Source organism: Herpailurus yagouaroundi, unplaced genomic scaffold, assembly GCF_014898765.1.
Source record: "Herpailurus yagouaroundi ecotype Mexico unplaced genomic scaffold, PumYag 202, whole genome shotgun sequence".
Classification (NCBI taxonomy): domain Eukaryota; kingdom Metazoa; phylum Chordata; class Mammalia; order Carnivora; family Felidae; genus Herpailurus; species Herpailurus yagouaroundi.
Window position 1 is genome coordinate 14,130,400 of NW_024412433.1, and position 8,363 is coordinate 14,138,762.

General features: G+C 40.4%; 1 long non-coding RNA gene across 1 annotated transcript; it reads right to left on the reverse strand.

Moving 5' to 3' along the window:
* Nucleotides 1–6: 6 nt before the first annotated feature.
* LOC121014293 (uncharacterized) lies at nt 7–1,424 on the reverse strand. The gene is made up of 3 exons (XR_005783148.1): nt 1,328–1,424; nt 1,172–1,228; nt 7–657 (listed from the first exon to the last, which is right to left on the reverse strand). It is a non-coding gene; the product is annotated as an uncharacterized LOC121014293 (long non-coding RNA).
* Nucleotides 1,425–8,363: the final 6,939 nt, after the last annotated feature.

Genomic DNA, 8,363 nt, shown 5'->3' on the forward strand with positions numbered 1-8,363 from the left:
TCCAACTGTCCTCCAGGACCAGGACAGACAGACAAACTCCCCTTTCACTCCCTCTGTTTAACACCCACCAGCAATCCCTTCTGGCGGACAAAACTATTTTCGATGAACTGTGGGAGAATGACTCCTTTGTGGTCCGGGCCTAGCATTTGATATATTCAGGGGAAGCAAAGGAGTTTAGACTCGCCTTTGTTTTCGACAGACTTTCAAGCATTTTTGCCTATTGTCTTCTTGCGAAATGCCATTTAAATGTCAGCAACTGAAAAGTCTTTGTTCGTGGTTGCATTTCTTCTCTAACAAGTGAATCTTCCTAAGTCTCACTCTCCGACATCTCTTGGTGGCAGAGGGACACCTTGGGCTCACGCGCGTGTGGGAAAAGGCAAAAAAAGAGGAAGCCTGCGAATGTTTTTAAAAACATTATCTCCATCCTGCCTGCACAGACCTTAGAGTTAAGCCTGAAGGGTTTTCATAAGGCAGTTGTGAAGTTTAAGGCAAAAATTATTTTTTTCAAGGAGGAAAGGCCCACTATGAAAATGCTTTCGGCGAACTTTTGTAGCTCTGTTTTCTCTCATGTTCAGTGAAGCAAAGTGAAATGCTAATAAATAAAACGATAACAAAATTTAATCCCATTGGGAAAGTTAAGGCTCTTCCAAGTAACACCTGTTGGAAAGAGAACCAACATTGAAATTACAAGCTCCTTAAAATCAGAGGACGACGGGAATATTAGATATTAACTGCTGTGGGATTTGGCCACGGTCGCGCACCGATGAAAATGTAGGATTCAGTGCTTCTGTTATTTGGGAAAAGACAAAGCATTCAATTCGAGTACATAATAAAAATAGCACAGGGCACGTCTGTGTGGCTCCATCATGAAGTGTCCGACTTCAGCTCAGGTCATGACCTCACAGTTTGTGAGTTCGAGCCCTGCTTCCGGCTCTGTGCTGACAGCTCAGAGCCTGGAGTCTGCTTCTCCCTCTCTCTCTGCCCCTCCCCTGCTTTCATTCTGTCTCTCTCTCTCTCTTCCTCTCTCTCAAAAATAAACAAACATTAAAAAAATAAATTTAAAAAATACCACAAAACAAATCAAAAAGAAGGAAAAGAAAATAATAAATATGAAACTAGAAATTAATTGATAAACAAAAGTAGAAGTAATGAACAAAACAAAGGGTCTGACCTTTGGTGGGGGTGCGTGGATCAATTTTTAGCAAGACAAATTCGTTCTCAAGTTCGTCTGAAAGAATAAATGAAGACCATTCATTAAAGATACCAGATTGGACACACATTTTCAACCTCCACTCCCTCCTAAATTCCTACAAAAATGAGAGAGAACCTGTTTTTCCTTGTTTGAGTTATGCAGAATTCCTCAAGACCAGAGGGCAGAAAAAGCAATAGCCGAAGTTAGGATCTGCAGAGCGGATGGACAATGGCCGCTGACGTCACAAGCTTCTAGAACTCCTAACCCGGCAGAGGAGAAAATCAACAAGTGATCTGATTTACACTACAGAGCTTTCAAAGTCTCAGGATTGGGACATATTAAGAATCTATAAAAGTGGAAGGGAAAAAGGGAAGCTAAAGGCCAGAGAGGATTGGGTACTAGGCTGTTTAAGGCATTAGAACTCTAAGGACGCCTGGGTGGCTCAGTTGGTTAAGTGTCTGACTCTTGATTTTGGCTCAGGTCATGGGCTCAGGGTTGTGAGATGAGCCCAGCGTGGAGCTCTGCACTGACACACTGAGTGTGGAGGCTGTTCGAGATTCTCTCTCTCTCTCCCCCTGCTCCTCCCCTGCTTGCACATGTGCTCTCTCTCTTTCTCTCTCAAAATATAAAATAAAATAAATATTTTTTTTTAATTTTTTTTTCAACGTTTATTTATTTTTGGGACAGAGAGAGACAGAGCATGAATGGGGCAGGGGCAGAGAGAGAGGGAGACACAGAATCGGAAACAGGCTCCAGGCTCCGAGCCATCAGCCCAGAGCCTGACGCGGGGCTCGAACTCACGGACTGCGAGATCGTGACCTGGCTGAAGTCGGACGCTTAACCGACTGCGCCACCCAGGCGCCCCAATAAAATAAATATTAAAACAAAGAAATTAGAACTCTGATATGCCCTCTGCAGTCTCCACAGAGCCTTTTTATTGGCTCTCTCACACCCCCCAAATTTGTTTTCACGGAGACAACAAAACAGAAGGTACCAGAACAAGCTGCCTGTGCGGATATTTGGCTGAAAACAGGGAAGGTAAATGCAAGTTGACACAATGGCTGCGAGGCCTTCGGCTTTCTTCCCTGCCCGAGCCCCCAGAAGGCTGGCAACCAGACAGACATCCTCTGGGCGGGACAGACTGGACTCCTCCAAGCAGGAAGTGTATCGACCAAGAGAAGAGACACAAAGGTATCGATGTCAGGGATTTTCACTTGGAGCTTCTCAAAGTGAAGACCATGGTTGACAAGCCTCCTATGGGCATTCAGAGCTGCCACAATGCCTTTTGGTTGCATATTCGAATAGCCAAAGAGCAAAGAACGTCAAAAGAGCCATCAGCATCCTCAGAGGACTCAGAAGATACCGTATGAACAGAGTGAGAACAGGATCTAAACAAGAGGAGGGGATCCTAAACAGAATGGAAGGCAGAAACGAACAAAGACAAGGGAACACTATCAAAGAAAGAATTCAGCAAAAATGTTCCTATGACTGAATGACACAAGTTTTCAGAGGAGATGGGCTGACCAATGGCTCGAAATAGATCTGATCCCAAAGATATAATCCTGGAATGAAATTTCAGAATGCTGGGAATGAAGAAAAGAGTGTACAAGTTTCCAGACCAAGATAGAAAGGTTCCACATGGCGATCAAGCACCAGAATGAATTCTATTTCTTAACGGCAACACGGAAAGCTAGAATAGAATAAAGGAGTGCATTCCAAGTTCACAGAAGAAAGGCAATTTCTCAATAAATATGAGAAAAGTTGCTCAGTGTCAGCAATGAAAAAAGAAATATTAAAACGGCAATGCCTATAGTGGAAAAAGTAAAAAATATTGATAATGTTCAGTGTTACTAACAATACAGGAAAACAGACATAGGGTGCTGCTGTTTCGAACAACTAAAATACACGAGGATCCACACCTACCTGTTGGAAGTACCAAAGGTCATTCTGGTGTCAAGGTGTCTTATTCTGGATCTGGTATTAGATGTGGAAGCTAGAAAACACCAAACAAACTTTGTGTGGCTGTAGCATGAGGAAACCATGTTTATAGGAATCTTACTCGTAGCCAATAGGCTCCAGGTGGTATGGCGGAGAGCAACTGATTCATGATACCCTATCTCTCTCTACTCTTCCCACAGAAGGGGGGCCTCGCTGAGCCGTCTGTGATTGGGAGATATTCTAAGGAAAGAAAGTTTGTGTCCGAATTCTGGCATCTGTTCTTGGAGAGAAAAAAGTAGACTTCTCTAAAGTCCATACGATATTGGCCTCCAAAGTAAAATGGGGTATATCCGATTAGAAATATAGAATCAGGTCATTCCTGTATTTGATTACCTATTCTAAATCCAATAGAGATCTACCAAGGAAAGTGGATGTTAATCTTTTTTCCTAAGTTCGGCAGTGTTCCTTGTTGGCATATTTTTAAAAAGAGATTCTAGCATACCGACGAAAATATTTCTGATCACTAAACAAATGAAAAAGTCTGCTAAGTCTTTTAATAAATGAGAAGGCTGTAAAGAAAAACCTGTTTAAGAGAATTTTCAGTGGCATTTTAAAAAAATGCAAACACTGGGGCGCCTGGGTGGCTCAGTCTGTTAAGTGTCTGACTCTTGATTTCCGCTCAGGTCATGTCTCATAGTTTGTGAGATCAAACCCCACGTCGGGCTCTGCGCTGAACAGTGTGGAGCCTGCTTAGGATCCTCTGTCTCTCTCTCTCTCTCTTTGCCCCTCCCCCCCCTCAAAATAAATAAACTTTTAAAATACATATATAGATATAGATATAGATATAGATATAGATATAGATATAGATATATAGACAGCAAAGGTGTTGCTTTATTTGAGGAAAATTTATTCTTTTCAGTAATGATTTTGGAAGTGTCATCTATGAGCTACCTTTCTCAGAATTACCTGTGATGCCCTGCTCTCTCGACTTCCCCCCAGACCACTGAATTCTACTCTCTGCAGGGTGGGCAAGGGAACTTTCACACTTGACAAAGCCACAAAGTTTTCTATGGTACACGGACATTTGAAGACAGCTTTTTAAAACACTGTCAAAGTTTGTAAATGTCATGGGTGTCTGCTATTTGTACATATTAGAGTTTCTATGTACATGTCCTTTTTTTTTAATTGGAGATACTTTTGAATCCTTGTAATACATTTGCATGTTTTATTTTACATTTAGTAATTTTTCTTAGGCAATTATTTTAAGCCAAAATAGGGGTGCCTCGGTGGCTCAGTGGGTGGGGCATATAACTCTTGATTTTGGCTCCCACGGTCATGTGTTCAAGCCCCGTGTTGGGCTCCAAGTTGAGTGTGGAGACGGCTTGGGGTTCTTTCTCTCTCTTTTCCCCTCTCCCCTGCTCACGCACTCTCTGTCTCTCCTAAATAAATAAATAAATAAATATTTTGAGATTTATGCATATATTTATATATATGTATATAATATATGTGCGTATGTATTTATGTTTGTGCTTGTACGGGTGTATAAGCACACACACATGCACAGAAACTATTTGTGACATTTCTTATTCTGCCACAAAGGTTTGGCAGGAGCTTGACTGGCTGTGAGTGAGACTAGCAACAGAGAGCAATGGCATATCAAGGGAGGAGCATGTGAGGGAAGGATCAGAACCAAGAACCCCATCTTGGCTGGCACTGAAGACTGAACTGGGGATCTGCCCTGGGGAGGTGGTGCCCCATTTCTTCCCACTCATACAAAGCATGGGGAAGGCTAGGGTTGAGGACATGAAACCCTTCATGACAGCAGCAGGCAGATTTTCTTGAATGGCACAGTGAATCTCAGAAATATGGATGGGGTGCCTGGGTGGCTCAGCTGGTTGAGCGTCTGGCCTCGGCTCAGGTCATGGTCTCACGGTTCATGGGTTCGAGCCCCATGTCGGGCTCTGTGCTGACAGCTCAGAGCCTGGAGCCTGCTTCTGATTCTGTGTCTCCCCCTCTCTCTCTGCCCCTCCCCTACCCATGCTCTATCTCTCTCTCAAAAATAAATAAGCATTAAAAAAAATTAAAAAAAAAGAAAAAGAAAAAGAAATATGGTGGCTAGGGGCACTTGGGTGGCTTAGTTGGTTAAGCATCTGACTCTTGATCTCAGCTCAGGTCTTGATCTCAGGATCTATCTCAGGATCCATCGCTGCATTGGGCTCCATGCTGGACCTGAAGCCTACATAAATATATATATATATATATATATATATATATATATATATATATGGTGGTTAAAATGGAGAGAATATTGGTTAGGACTGGCAGATTGAAAATTTCTGATTTAACATGGTACATAATGAGAAGCCCCTGAAGTTCTGAAATGGAACACGACAGATCCTGGAAAAGAATTGGATAAGTAAGTTTAAATCAATTAGAAAAGAAAAAAAGATTAAATGCCCTTTAACAATTAGAGTTAAAAATAATCAAAATATCCTTTATAGACATGTAATTTGTATTTTTCCAAAGTACTTGGACAAAGTATCTGGTTCTAGAACATCAGAACTCTTGCCACTCTTACATGATTCACTCTTATTCCAATTATGCTCTCCAGTTAAAAATATAGCATCTCGAGACTAGTTTCTGATTTTAAATTCTTAAACTTCAAGTTGACTGCATAAAAAAGCAGAGAAAAAAAATTTAATTTGTGTAACATTTAATGCTTTAAAATAATGAGCTTCTCCGTACTGTGTCTCAAATAATATATAGCGCAAATTTTTTTAATTAAAACACAGAAATGAAACATGAAATTCACTTAAACATGAGTATTTTTTTCTCACTGGGTCTTGTCAACAAATGTCTAACTCGATTTAACGAAAATAGCCCATTATAGCATTGTTGAGTATTTGCTAAATTTTTGGGAAGTGAGAGTGGATCACGGGAAAAAGCATTCGTTATTAATTTACAAACCAAGTTGTTTTGTTTTTTTAATGTTTGTTTATTTTTGTCACAACGCGAGAGACAGGGTGCAAGCAGCAGAGGGGCAGAGAGAGGGAGACGCAGAATCGGAAGCAGGCTCCAGGCTCTGAGCTGTCAGCACAGAGCCTGACCCGGGGCTCGAACTCACGAAATGCAAGACCATGACCTGAGCCAAATTCGGACACTCAACCGACTGAGCCACCAGGGCACCCCACAAACCAATGTGACCTCCCCCCAGAGAGACGCTCAACCTGTGTTAACTTAAATATGGAAGGTTGGGCCAAACTGATTGGGCCAATCAAGATCTCACTGTGGGTTTCTTTCGTGTGTGTGTGCACGTGTGTGTATTGCCAACATTTATTTATTTTGTTTTTTACTTTTTTAAATGTCCATTTATTTTTTGAGAGACAGAGGCAGAGCATGAGCGGGAAGCAGGGGGCAGAGAGAGAGAGAGAGAGTCACAGATTCCGAAGCAGGCTCCAGGCTCCAAGCTGTCAACAAAGATCCCAATGCAGGGCTTGAACTCACTCACGAGCCATGAGATCATGACCTGAGCCAAAGCTGGACACTTAACCAACTGAGCCACCCAGGCGCCCCAACCAACATTTATTTTTTAATTGAGTTTATATGTCTTTGATGGGAGCTACATTTTCCAGTGTTATCATACACAGGGTTACTTGACATAGTTACATAACATGTCTGATGTCTGAAGGTATTTGAATCTCTGACTCCTGGGATGAGATCTATTCCAACTCCAAAAATTGTAGTAAGTAGGCACTTGCTGAATCCACCAGGGGTCAGCACACAGCATTAGCACTCTAATATGAGTGTGAGTTAATACCAAAAAAAAAAAAAAAAAAAAAAAAAAAATCAGCTTAGAAAAGCCAAATATCTTTTCAAATTTGCATATGCCCATAAGTTAAAAAAAAAAAAAAAGGAAAGAAAGAAAAGAAAAACATTTCTTTTGAGGCAAGTTGTCATAATTGTTTGCTTTGACCTGCTTTGATCCTTCTCCCTGAGGTCCAGGAACTCGGCAGCCATTAACTCTGATGTCTAGTCGAGATGACTCCAGAAATTAACCTTTTAACTCATCCGCCTTGCTTCCAAACCCATAGCAAAGACAGATTGACCATAAAAAGGAAAAACCATTAAGATGGATCAAAACCAAAATACATTATTTCATGGACCAGAAATGGATCAGAAATGCAATGCTATGAACAGAGACAAACCCACACAAAGACCCTCATTGAAATAATTATTAAAGAATATACTTCAGTAGTAGGAAAAAGGAGTGGAATATGAAGCACAAGGGAAATAGGGAAATCGATAAAGTAAGCAGATGTTTATTAAATGTAAAAAAAATTCTTAATTTTTGTTTTGTTTCAAAAAACGCAAAACTAAAACTCTGGCTAACAATAATGGAAGAGAAAATGACCATGGCAGTTAAAATTTGCTACAGGTTTTTTTTTATTGCCACTGTTTTTCAGAAAAAAAAATTCCTGAGCATTTTGGATTATTAGAAAAAGGTATGGTCTAATATGGACGTTAAAAAAACTAAAGATAAACAGTCAAAAAATGAAAACACTGTCAATAGATTTCTAACCACAAAGCGGGAGAGACAGCTTTCTGGGATCAAGAGAGTGCAGGAAAGGGGGAAGAAAAGAAACAAAGACAAATGACAGTGAATAGAAAATCAAAACTATGGGAGTAGAAATAATTTTAAGTCAATCAATAATCCACAAATTTGAAGCTGGAATAAACTCACTGTAAAAAAAAGAGATTGCATGATGAAATTAAAAGGTACAAATCTAGTCATGGTCTCATAGAATATGCGCACAAAATAACACCAAGGGGGTAGAAAAACTTGACCCATACAAATAATAAAAATAATAACCTTGGGGTGTCTGGCTGGCTCAGTCTGTGGGGTGTGTGGGCTCTTGATCTCAGGGTTGTGGATTTGAGCCCCATGTGGGGTGTAGAGATTACCTAAAATCTTAAAAAGAAAATAACCCTAAGAATGGCAGTGGTCAATTTCATGCAAAATAGAAGTTATGGCAAAGCATATGGATAAAGACACAGTAATAAGAGGAATAAATAGTACTTATGAGCTTGTGTGTACCTAAAAATATAGCCTTGAAATCCAGGAGGCAAAAAGTAACTGACATGAGAAAAGTGGACAAACCTATCATCATGTAGTATTTTTAGCACATCTCTGCAAGATACTGACTTGGTACTTTTTTTTTTTTTTTTTTTTTTT